Here is a 13,265-nt window from a genome sequence, read left to right on the forward strand (position 1 = left end):
CATAAAAGAGCATTGCAAGTCCCATTAAAATTGTTCATAAAGAGATCGATATATCAGCATGCCTAAAATACACCAATAAGGTCATGCCCGGGTAGAAATTTACAAGGAAGAAGATAACCAACAGTCATGGAAGCCATATATCATCTCAAACACTCGGTATTGACTGGTTAACATAGGTGTTTATCCAAATTTCCATTGGTGAGATATTGCTCTTCAAACATTTTTCAGGCCCAGAGAGGAGAAACAGTTCAAATTTTGCCAAGATTACCAGAGAATATATGACCATCTATCTTATTGAATTAAAATGTTTTCTCTGGAACTAAATATGTCTTTGTTGTTGATTTTATCTTCAAGTTAAAACCATTACAAAGAGAACACTATTGAACTTGGTCCTGTACTAGAGAAAGCAGTATGATTCTATTACATTTTACCAATAAAGAAGAAAAATAGTTTTATTTTTCAGTCATTTATTATATCAATGTACTCAAAACAAGAAAAAAATTATAAATGATTTTTAAAAAAACCTTTCTGTTTATATTTCACCCTCATCTGAAGAAAGAAAACAGCTTGCTTATAAAAAACCCTTACTGCAGCCAGGAATTAATTTAAATAAAATCAGCAAATCTAAATTTAATTAACAATGTACAATTAAAGCACATACGAGGAAATCTGATCTTCCAAGATAAACCTATTTATTTAAATTTGAATCAATAGGCAAAGATAACCACATGTTTCTGGAGATAATGGCATAGATCTTTCTTTGTTAAAAACACATCAAATCAGGGGCTGGCCTGGTAGTCTAGTGGTTGAGTTTACATGCTCTGCTGTGGTGGCTCCAGGTTTGCAGATTCTGATCCCAGGCACGGACCCACACACTGCTCATCAAGCCATGCTGTGGTGGCGTTCCACATACAAAATAGAGGAAGATTGGCGTGAACGTCAGCTCAAGGACGAAACTTCCTCATCAAAAACAAAACAAAACAAAATAAAACAAAAAAAACTCATCTATTCAAATATTTTCTTCCATTCCGTAGGTTGCCTTTTCATTTTGTTGACTTTTTCTTTTGCTGTGCACAAGCTTTTAGGTTTGATGTAGTCCCATTTGATTATTTTTGTTTTTGTTACCTGTGTTTTTGGTGTCATATCCAAAAATTCATTGCCAAGACCAATATCAAAGAGCTTTTTGCCTATGTTTTCTTCTAGGAGTTTTTCAGTTTCAGGTCTTAGATCTAGGTCTTTAATCCATTTTTGAATTAACTTTTGTGAATAATGTAAGATACAAGTCCAAAATCATTCTTTTGGTGGTGAATATCCAGTTTTCCCAACACGATTTATTGAAGAGACTATCCTTTCCCCGTTGTGTATTCTTGGCTCCTTTGTCAAATATTAGTTGATTGTATATGTGTTTATTTCTGAGCTCTTGATTCTGTTCCATTGTTCCATGTGTCTGTTTTTATGCCAGTAACATACTGCTTTCATTACTAAAGCTTTGTAGTATAGTTTGAAATTAAGTGTGATGTCTCCAGCTTTGTTGTTCATTATCAAGATTGCTTTGGCTATTCAGGGTCTTTGTGGTTCCATATGATTTTTAGGATTTGTTTTTTATTGCTGTGGAAAATACCATTGGAATTTTGATAGGGATTGTATCAAATCTATGTATTGTTTTGGGTAGCATGGACATTTTAACAATATTAATTCTTCCAATCCATGAACACAGATATCTTTTTATTTTATTTGTGATATCTTGTAAAGGGTTAATATCTAAAACTTAAGGAACTCAAACAACTTAATAGCAGAAAACAAGTAATTTGATTTAAAAATGAGCAAAAGACTTGAATAGACATTTTTCCGAAGAAAACATACAAATGGGTAACAGGTACATGAAAATGTTGAGCTCATCACTAATCATCAGGAAAATGAAAATCAAAACCACAATAAGATATCACCTCACACTTGTTAGGATGGCTATCATCAAAAAGATAAGAGATAATAAGTATTGGCAAGAATGTAGAGAAAAGGGAACACTTGTGCACTGTTGGTGGGAATGTAAATTCGTATAGCCATTGTGGAAAACAATAGGGAGTTTCCTCAAAAAAATAAAAATAGAACTACCATATGATCCAGCAATCCCACTTCTGGCTATATATCTGAAGGAAATGAAAATCACTATCTCAAAGAGATGTCTGCACTCCCATGTTCACTGCAGCATTATTTAAAATAGTCAGGATATGGAAGCAACCTAAGTACCCATTGATGGATGAATAGATAAAGAAAACATGATACATATATACAATTGAATATTTTTCAGGCAAAAAACAAAAGAAGGAAATTCTGCCATTTGCAACATAGATGAACCTTGAGGGCATTATTGTAAGTGAAATAACTCAAACAGAGAAAGACAAACATTGCACGATCTCATTCATATGCGGAATCTGAAAAAGTTGAACTCATAGAAACAGAGAGAAGTTTGGTGGGTGCCAGGGGCTGGGGGTTGGAGGTTTTCAAGAGTACAAACTTTCAGTTATAAGATGAATAAGTTTTGGTGATCTAATATACAGCATAGTGACAATAGGTAACAATATTGTGTTGTATACTTGAAATTTGCTAAGAGAGTAGATCTTAAATGTTCTCATCACACACACACACACAAAAGTGGTAACTATGTGAGGTGATGGATTTGTTAACTAATTTTATTGTATAATCATTTCAATATATATATGTATATCAAATCATCACATTGTATATGTTATATTTATACAATGTTCTTTGTCAATTAAATCTCAATAAACCTGGAGAAAAAACCCATATCAATTCGTATTTGATGTTACAGTCATGCATCACTTTATGACGAGTATACATTCCGAGAAATGCATCTTTAGGAGATGTAATCATTATGCAAACATCATAGAGTGTACTTACACAAACCTAGATGGTATAGCCTACTACACACCTAGGCTATGTGGTACTGATCTTCTGGGGCACGGTCCATCATTGACTGAAAGGTTTTTATACAGTGTATTTACAAACTGTATAAAAACAGACAACTTTCTGTCTGATTTCAGATAACCCTTCTTTCACCACAAGTCACAAGATACAAGCTTTCAGAGCCTATTTCTACAAACAAACTTCAGTTTCTATTCAACGTAAGATGCCACATATATTGTAGTATTATATTTATGTGATTTTCAAATTAACATGTCTAAAACTGTGCTATCTTTTTTTATGTGTCACTGATGAAGTTTTCACTGTTGTGCTCCAGAGCCATTTCCTCCACAAACCGTGTTGCTTCAGTGTACAATTTGGCATGGCTTGGTGATTTTTAGGGACACATACATTGCACTATAGCAGAACTAATTGTGTTTTATTGTATGGAGAATATTGCCGGAGTAAGAGGGGAAAAAAATGCAGTACTAGCAAAATCTAGGCACTCTTCAATGCCAACATTTCATACAGAGTTAAACACTATCCAATCTCAGCTTAGTTTTCCTTGTTTCTTCTTAGACTGAAATTTTGTTCCCATGAAGTGGAGTAGCTCTTCAATTTGAAGAACAAGTTTTGCAAAAATCAGATCTTAGTCTCCAAAAACAAAATAAAATATTTTTGTAAAAGTAAAATCTAGTCTGTAATATTTGAGAAACTGTTCATAGGTCCTAAAACCACATTTGTAGTTTGAGGCCTAAAGACTCATTTTATCCCAGTGTTGCTTCCTCTTCTAAACCACAAGCACCCATGTAAAAAAAAGTCCCAATAGGGGATGTTCATCAACTGTTAGAAATTGGTGATGGCTTAGATTCTAATTAAGCATTAAGTCCAGTTAGCAGTGAACTACCTAACTACTCCCTTGGTCTACAAGCCTACTCTACTACAGTACCTGAAACAAAATAGGAAAGAAAGACAAAGACCAAAGGAAGATGTTGTGATCTACCTTAGCTCTACATCTCAATGTCATAATCGAAAGGACAAAGACTGGAAATGTAAAGGATAGTTTTCAATAATCCAAGTCTCAGGAATATGATGGATATAAACATTAATTATCAGTTTTCTTTTCCATTGAGTCAGAGTGAAAACATAGCATTGTAAACACAAAATCTCACCATTATTGATGTATAAGAGTTTGCAGAAAAGATAATGAATAACAAAACGTGAATAAGTGAGAAATTTTAAATAAAAACAAAACGTGGAAATATTTTAACAGAAGGATAGAAAATGGGAACATTCGTGTTTGGGTTTGAGAATTAGTGAGAAATCTGGCATAAATTTCAGTGAACAAATCCTGAGGTGTCATGGGAAAATATGATTACATTTCTTCATTTAAATCTTTTTTCAAATAATTAAATCACCTAATTTTCCCCCCCAATAACATTCATTTAAGTGCTTCATTGTTCTCTTTATTTCTCACAAATTATTTCTCCAATTAGGCAATATTAATCACTTATTAGCAAAAGAGAGAGCAAAGGCTTGGAGAAACCAAGAAACCCAATAAATATTGCAAAGCTAAAAAAGTTAAAAAAGATGCATCAGGAGTTAAAATGGTTCATTAGGTTGTAGGTTCATTAGGTTATGTGTGATGATTCCCTACACTGGTTTTTGTGAAGTGAAACAAATGAAGACACAGTAGAAAAATAAGTAAGAAAATTGATATGACAATTTGGGTCCAGGTTGCATATGGTCTTAAATGACATCTTAAGGAATTATTACTTCAATCATATACAACAATCTCTGAAAGTTAAATTGAAACTATAAATGATCCGAGAATAATTGAACATGAGTCACGTCATATGAGATGCTATTAAAGGAGGCTAAAAGGATACGCCAAGGAAAAACTACAGCTTAGAAGGCTTTGTGTCCTTTTAAGAAATGCTAAAAAATAACCACAATTTCAATAGTGTAAACCAGCAAAAGTACCAAAAAATAAATCACAAGGATGTAAGTAGAAGTAATTAATGCAAAACTGAAGCTAGTGAATCAGAAGGTAAGTATAAATTCATAAATCAAAACAAAACCTGGTTTTTTAAAAATATGTAAAACAAACAGACAAAAACAATACCAAGCAAGAGTAACTAAGAAAAAAAGCGAAAACAATCCTATGCATCGGAAGGAGAAATGTGCTCACTGCCCAGCCTGCTATTCCTCCCTGACATATCCCGCCCCTTCTTCTTTTTAATAATAGCATCCTTTAGTTTTAGCAATGACTGACCCGCTAGAGACTATATTTCTCAGTCTTTATGGCAACCATATGTGACCACAGCCTTGGATTAAATCCTTGCAAATGGGATGTTAATGGAAGTAATATTTGCAAATATTCGGCTGTATCCTTAAGAGAAAGGAGCATTATTCTACTTCTTTCTGCTTCCTCTCTAAGACTGAGACTTCGTGATAGCAAGTCGGGCCTGACTGTGCGGCATCATAAGGGATGACAAAACAACAAAAGGAAGAGAATGAGTCTGAATCACTGTAGAAAGAGCTCTCCTAATTCCTTGTTCCTTGAGAACTCTCCCTATGACATTGCAGCTTTTAAGAGATGAAAATAAACTATCTTCTATAAGCCACTGTTAAGTTGGCGTTTGTTAAAACAGCTAAACCAATACCAGAATAATGCAATAATAATGTTACTAATATGCATAAGATTTTCAAAAGTTAAAAATCAACTTTTTTCTATATTCAGCCCCAACCTCATTTTTACTAAAACCCTCTGGTTTTATCTGACAAATTTGCATAGTGAGGTGATTTGTAAAGAAGTATATAATTTTAGGCCTCAAAATTTGAAATTCTAGATGAAATGAATGCTTTAAAACATTGAACATACTGAAGATGACTCAATAGGAGAAACAAATACAAAGGTTACCAAAAATCAAACACTGAAATAACAGCAAAATTCAATAGTTTTATATGTAACCTCAAAGGCACTGATAATTACTAAATTGTGAAGATTATTCTGAAAAACAAAAATGCAAGACTAACTTCCTACCAAAATAATAAAAGACTATGCAATTAATTGTCAAAATTACACTAATTATATCTGAAAATCATTACTAAATTATCCATATGGAGAAATAACATTAAAAATACAAAAGACAGAAAGTTTTCTCACTATTTTTAAGAGACAAGAACTTCTGCACATTAACAAATAAAAGATAAAGAATCCAGTGGAAACTGTGGCACAGGCATTTGTATAGATAATTTATAAGATAAAAAAATACTCTTTAAGAAAATATAATCACTTTACTACTAAAAGGAAATTAACTCAATGAAATACCATATTTTCCTACAATGTATGTAAAACATGAAATTTATAATTTCTACTTTTGGTGAAATATGAGGTAGTGATCACTATTCACCGTTCACTGTTGGCTGGAGCATAAATTTGTACGTTTAGATTGAGTTTACCTACCAAAATTGAAAGTATGAATTACCCATAATCCTGCTCTCTCACTTGCAGGAAACTACCATAAGGAAACAATCATTTTAGGGGGTAAATATATATGCAAAAATGTATAATTTCATGTCTCTTTTCCATAATAAAATAGTAAAATAAATGAAATATCTCTAACTAGAGTAGGCTAAATAAAATATTTTATACCCATGCGATATCTTAGCAGTGATGAAAAATAAGGTAATTCTATGTCTATTTCATAGAATACATAGAATATAATCTGGCATTAAATTGTGTGTGTGTGTGTGTGTGTGTGCACGTAAACAGAAATAAAAGTCTGGAAAGACGTTCACCTAATTTTAACATAGTTACCTCTCATTGGATGGAATTGAAGAGGTAAGTGTAGGTGGAGAAAGGAATTAGAATTTTTACAATACATTCTTTGACAAAAATAAGAGCATTATAACTTTTTAAAACTTTATTTTCATCATTGTTTATATTTTCCAAATTATTTGAAAATTGAAATATAAAAAAGCACACTACAGAGAGCTGTAATTGAGTTTTTACATCAGAAAGAATTGGCTCTCTAAACCTTATTTTGAATGCAATAGCTAGATGTGTCTTTCAGTTCTCTCTGCCTCAGAAATGTGTCTATAGCTTTGTGTGATTGCTGATGAAAAACAATCTTTCACATTTTATGTGTGGAGGGGGAAAAAAGAAATTATTCAAGGAGAACTAGGGCTCCGTGGCCTAATCTATGTCTCCAGCCCACCGCACACAATCAATGACGGGCATCTAAATCAGAGTCAAGAGGTGGCTCTTCAGGGTGGTCAAAACACAATGTTTCTCATTCTTCAATGTTTGTACTGAGACACAGAAACTACTTGTGATAGATAGTGGCTATTAAGGGTAATCCTTGATTATGTAAAGTCAGGACAAGAGACAATACTGGGCAATATACAAGACTGATGAAGAGAGAATTAAGACAAAACAGGCTATGTAGACCCTGAAAGACAAGAATCCCCAAGTTTCTGACTTTCCAGCTCTATTCTTTCTGAGACTTGTGCTTTGAAGTCCATGAGATTAGTTTTCACATACACTGAATCTTCCTTTATCTAAACAAGCCTGAGTGAGGTTCAGTTTATAGCAACCGAAATATATTTATCTAGAACATTCTCTGAGATTTTTCTCTAATTCCCTAATTTGAATGATTTCATTACTGCATCGTTATATCATTTCTACTAAATCCGAATACATGAAGTATACAAATTCTGGACACACAGTGAAATATTTATTTTAGTTTTTTGAAGTTAACAATTGATCCTATTATTTCGTATTTAAGAAGTCCTTCCAGTGAAAAAGTGTCTGGAGTTTAGAAAGAAACACATTGAACATGTTGCTTGGATGTGTAACTAAAATAATATTTAAAAATAAGTTTAACGTATATTCTTTGTAAATAGTCTATAATTTTGTTCAATTAATTAGTTTACTGATGTTCTATGTTTCACAGACTATAAATACATTTTGGAAAACAGAACACAACAAATGAAGACATCTTATTGAATGCAAGGATAATTTAAGAATGTAATCTACCTTGTAGTTACTATAATTACTGATTTTATTATGGATAATACGACGATTCATGTTTGCATTTTAAACTTTCTCTGAATTTCTTATAAGCAGAGAATTTCAGTACAAAGTGTACACTAATTGCCTATTGTTGCATTAAAAAGCAAAGACAAAAATGACACAAATAAAATTCTTCCATATCCATAATTGATAATAATTGAGGCCAAGAAGGCTCCAGGCAAATTATGAAGACATCAATGATCTTGGATGTGATATTCCTTTAATGTTCCTCTCTCTTTTTGTCTCTGTCTTTTATGTCTGTGAATAAAGAATCTGAAAGAATCTGGTTGAAGGCACATTTGAATGAATACTTTAGTGGATTTCTTATCTTTTTTTAAGGATATTTGTATTTAAATCTTTTTCATCTATATTTGAGTAATGAAAGATGCTGCATTGCTAAGAAGAGTGGATGAACAGTGAATAGTTAAATGCCATTTTAAGTGGCGGAAGATAATTTTCTCTATAGCCACCAACAGAATGAAGTGGACATAGTCCTCCACCCACATCAAAATCAATCCCTCTTATTCTTTTTATGTGTCCTAAGTACTTTTTATGTGACTCCTAAGTACTTTGCTACTAATTGTCTATCTGTGACTCGCTTCTGAGACTGCCCCTGAGCTACAGAACTTCTATACTGGTAAATGCAGCGAGCAGAAGGTACCTGTGTTGGGATTTGGCAAAGGCACAAGTTTGCTCAGCTATTTCCCATGCCTTGCTGTTTCTTTCACTTCCTTAACAGTCTTGACTCAAGCACTTCCTTAAGAAGTCCCTTGAATGTAAATTCTTAAGACCTGTTTGTGGAGAACCCAACCTAAGACACTTCTTTGTCTCTCATGCAAGTACACACACAGTACACGTGCAAACACACACACACGTAGCAGTACAATGATCATAGTAATGGTACAGCAATATACTTATGACCAAGCTCTATTCTGAACAATCTGGTTTTACTCCCATTTTAGCAATAATTCTTTCAATTTGAAGCAGTTTCCGAAGCACTTTCACCAGCTTTTTTCATATGATTTAGCCAAATAATGAATGAAAATATCTAACATTACAGATTAGGAATCAGAGGTATTATATAGTTGTAGGACTAGTTCATTTGACTGTACATTTTTAGAGCGTAGGATCAAGCACCATTCCGTGAAAATTGAGCAAGTATAGCTATGACTAATTAGTGGGAAAATGAACATAATATTTTATCTTATTGAGAATTTATCCAGCTTACTATCTAATAAATGATGAGCACCATAGATGGAGTAATTAGAAGAGGGAGTCACAAGTTTTTTCTGTTTGTTTGTTTTGTTTTGGTATTTTTAAGAAATCTTTTCAGTACATGTAACAATTTTTTTAAGCTAGTATAGCTGTACCTTGTAATTATTAAAATTTTTAAAATTTACTCCTCAATGAAATCATTTGAATACAGAGAAGAGTTTATATAAGCTGATTTGACACGGTTAGTGTGGGACCCAGAAATCTGAATGTTGTATATTAGAAGGATGAGTTAGTATCAGGATCCATTGCATCAACCTCTTCTGGCCAGAGACTTAATCTTGTCTTTCTTGCCTGCTGTCTGAATGAAGATCAACCCTTCACTCCTAAATCATCACTTTTATTCTGTCTCTTTTAAACTTCATAGATATTTATAATCTAGACCAGTATAATCCAATAGAAATATAATATAAACCACATTTATAATATTAAATACTGTGCTGTCCACATTTTTAAAAGCAAAAATAAATATGTAAAATTAATTTTTACACTATATTTCATTTTATCCAATATACACAAAATATTATTGTTTCAACATAAAATAAATATAAGAAATTATTAACAAGATAGTTTACATTAACATTTGATACTCAGTCTTCAAAATTTGGTGTGTATTTCATACACACAGCCCATCTTAATTTGAATTTGCCACATTTCAAATGCTAAGAACTATCCTATTGGACAAATATGGAGCCATTTTTTTTGTAGTTGTTTTTGTTCACTCTTCACTAATTGTTTTTATGGCACATATGGGGTGTGTGCAGTGATGAAAAATGAAGATGAGAACATCCAATCAACTGGAGTCTCTTAGTCCTCACCCATGAGAACTGATGGCATAAAAAATTACAAATATTGATAACTAAGACTCAAGATCTACTCTTCAAATGCATGTGCCCTTCAGTGTGTGTGTGTGTGTGTGCACGCACATCTATTAAGAACAAATAATTAAAAAAGATAAAATGAGTTAGAAAATACATTAGTTATTTATTGCTGGATAATGAATTTTCCCAAAACTTAGTGGTTGAAAATAACAAACATTTATTATTTCACAGTTTCTATGGATCAGGAATCCAGGTCTGGTTTAGCTGGGTGCCTCTGGATCAAGGTCTTTTATGAGGTTGCAGTCAAGCTGTCAACCAGGGCTGCATGAGGTCTCATGTAAAGATTTGACTGGAGGTGGGAGATGAAGTCAACTCCAAGCTCACTCGGGTGGTTGTGCTCATGTCGGTCTTTCACCACACCAGTTTCTCCACAGGGATGCATGTGGCATGGAAGCTGGCTTCTGCTAGGGCAAGCAATTCAAAAGAGAGTGCCCAAGACATAAGCCACAGTCTTTTGATAATGTAATCTTGAGAATGAACCCATTATTTCTGCCTTATTCTACCTGATAGAAGCAAGTCAAGAAGTCCAGTCCACTCTCTAGGGGATGAGATTAGATAATGGCATGAATACTAGGAGGCAAGGATCACTGGGGCCATATTAGAAGCCTCCTACCATAGTCTTCCTTCTGGCCCCCAATGACTCACACTCCTTCCACATGAAAACTCAACACTCCTCTACTTCAGGTCCCCCAAAGTCTCTTCTCATTGCAGCAATAACTCGGTTCAGAACCTTGCCATCTGAATCAGATCAGACGTGAATAAGCCTCCTTTGCTGTAGTTCCTTAATTATAGCACATGGAATACAGTTCTTCTTGATCCGTACCTGCAACAGTACAGAGGCAAGTTCTTGGCCTCAGGAAGAGACTTGCTTCCTGCATGCAGAATCATGGGGTCCAAACGCCTCTCCTCATTCCAAATGATTCTGTTATCCCTCAGCCTAAGCTGGGAAAGTTTCTGCATATATACAGCACTTTAAGAACTTGGTGAGTTTCCTGAAAATCTTCTTGGGATTCCCTCCATTATACAAAAGCCGCACTCACAAATCTCTTCAAAATAAACCTTTCTCAAGCTTAGTGCTTTGAGGATATTTGTGAGGCACACCCTTCATTGCCTTAAATGGCCTTTTATGTAGCTGAATACTATACTGAGCCACCACCTGGGATCACTCTGAAGTATTAGAAAAAGATTTTAGAGTCCCACTCAGTTTCCTCTTAGGCCACATTCTCTTGGTAGTATTCTGGATTTGATCTTTGCTCTGAGGCTATTCATTAATTTTAGCATCATTTGGTCTCAGGAGAGGTTGGAATTTTCAAAACCATTAAATCCTGCCTCCTTTTTCTTTGAGTCCTTCCCTCAATTTATCTCCTTCCTTACACAAGTATCTCCACCAAGAGAGATATTCTTTTTTCTTCAATGCATAAAATGATGCATACAAAATATCAGAAATCCTGAAATAAATAACTAGGTAAACCAAACTGTGCAAAGTGTGGCCAATAGCATCACCTTTGGGCTTTGATTAGAAATTTTTTTACTCGGAACAAGTGATCTCCTTCCACTTCCTTCCCTCTCTCCCCCTGGAGTAAATCAACTTTCTCTAATTTATAAGATAGTGGGATTCAAGAGTAATATCATAAAACAGATTGTCAGGACTGCTGTTAATTTAGGCAAAATGATTTATTTCACCTTCTAACAACCAGCTGGGCTCATGAAGCAGGAAATCAAATATGGATTTGCAGAATTGTTGAGCTATCAAGATTTAGTGGTTTTGCGTGAAGACCAGCAGGGAAGGTAGTTAGGGTAGCAGGATTGGGTTCATGGGAGGCCAGCCAGGCAGCTATCCAGGATGCAATCCATATAGCGCTCAAATAATTTACATATGCAGTGCCCGTAAACTCAAGGTTTCACAAGTTACTCCTTACAGGAAAATTAAATGACGCACCTTCCACCAAATAGGCTATGCCTTATAGTGTAAATTAAATTCATATTCTCAGCAAGTGAAAACCTGTCTCTGCTAAGTAATTTTTCAATCTGTACCTACAAGTAATAAGATACAATGTGTACCAGCCAGTCTATAGTCAAGTGAAGTCAGCAGAGTGCATGAAGCTGATTACCAAGGGTAAATTACTGGTTTATTATCTGGGTTTCCAGCATTTTAATATGTCTCTCTAGAAGCTATGTGGTCTAAAAAGAGAATAAGAACTCAAGAAGGGTGGTAAACATCTTGAATGCCATAAGTCAGCCTTAGTGAATATCTTTTAAATGACTGTTCATTTATTTCCACATAGATCTATATCTTTCTGCATGAGTGTAACTAATACATTCCAGTTGCCAAGGAAAGAAAAATAGGGAAATTAAAAATAAACACAGAAAATTTAGGTATTATTCTCAGAATATGTAATTAACACCATATGCTTAAGATAAAGGAATAAATAATAATTGTTAATAGAAAATCAATTCCTTATTTCAAAAATTTGAGTTCTCTAAGATCTAAATTTTGGAAACTCTAAATATATTGATTCTAAATTTTGAGCTATATATTATTTTAAATTGCATTTATATTATTTATATTTAAATTGTGTTTATATCATTTTAAATTGGACAGCGTTATCCATTTTCCCCCATTTTCCTTGGTGCTATGTGGATAGCTAGTTAGCAATATTTAACTTAAGAATTCAGAATCTTGATTTCAATTTGTTTACATCAGTTACACATCTAGCGTTTCGTTGCATTTTGCAGCAAAGGAAGTTTTTACACAGGGGATAACGTGGGTGAGGCAAGTTCATGCAGGGCACTGCGATGGAAGTACAGCTACGGTTCTCAATGTCAGTCCCCATGTGGAAAGCGGTCAGTTCACATACATTGTGCAAGGTTCTCTCATGGTAATATCCTCAATCCGCAAGCAAATGTGGCATATATCTTTTTTAACTTTTTTAGCAAGGAATGTTTTTTAATTCTAGCAGTCATGGTCTTAGTCAATTAGGTCTTAGTCAAGACCGCAATTTACAAATCTATTTATAGGCCTGTTAGGCATAGTGAAGCAAGGAAGAGCTGGTTTATGGGGGATAAGGGAACATTTTTGGAATGAGATCGAGCTCACCTTAAGCGAGACA

The sequence above is a fragment of the Diceros bicornis genome, chromosome 9, assembly GCF_020826845.1.
Source record: "Diceros bicornis minor isolate mBicDic1 chromosome 9, mDicBic1.mat.cur, whole genome shotgun sequence".
NCBI classification, from domain to species: Eukaryota; Metazoa; Chordata; class Mammalia; order Perissodactyla; family Rhinocerotidae; genus Diceros; species Diceros bicornis.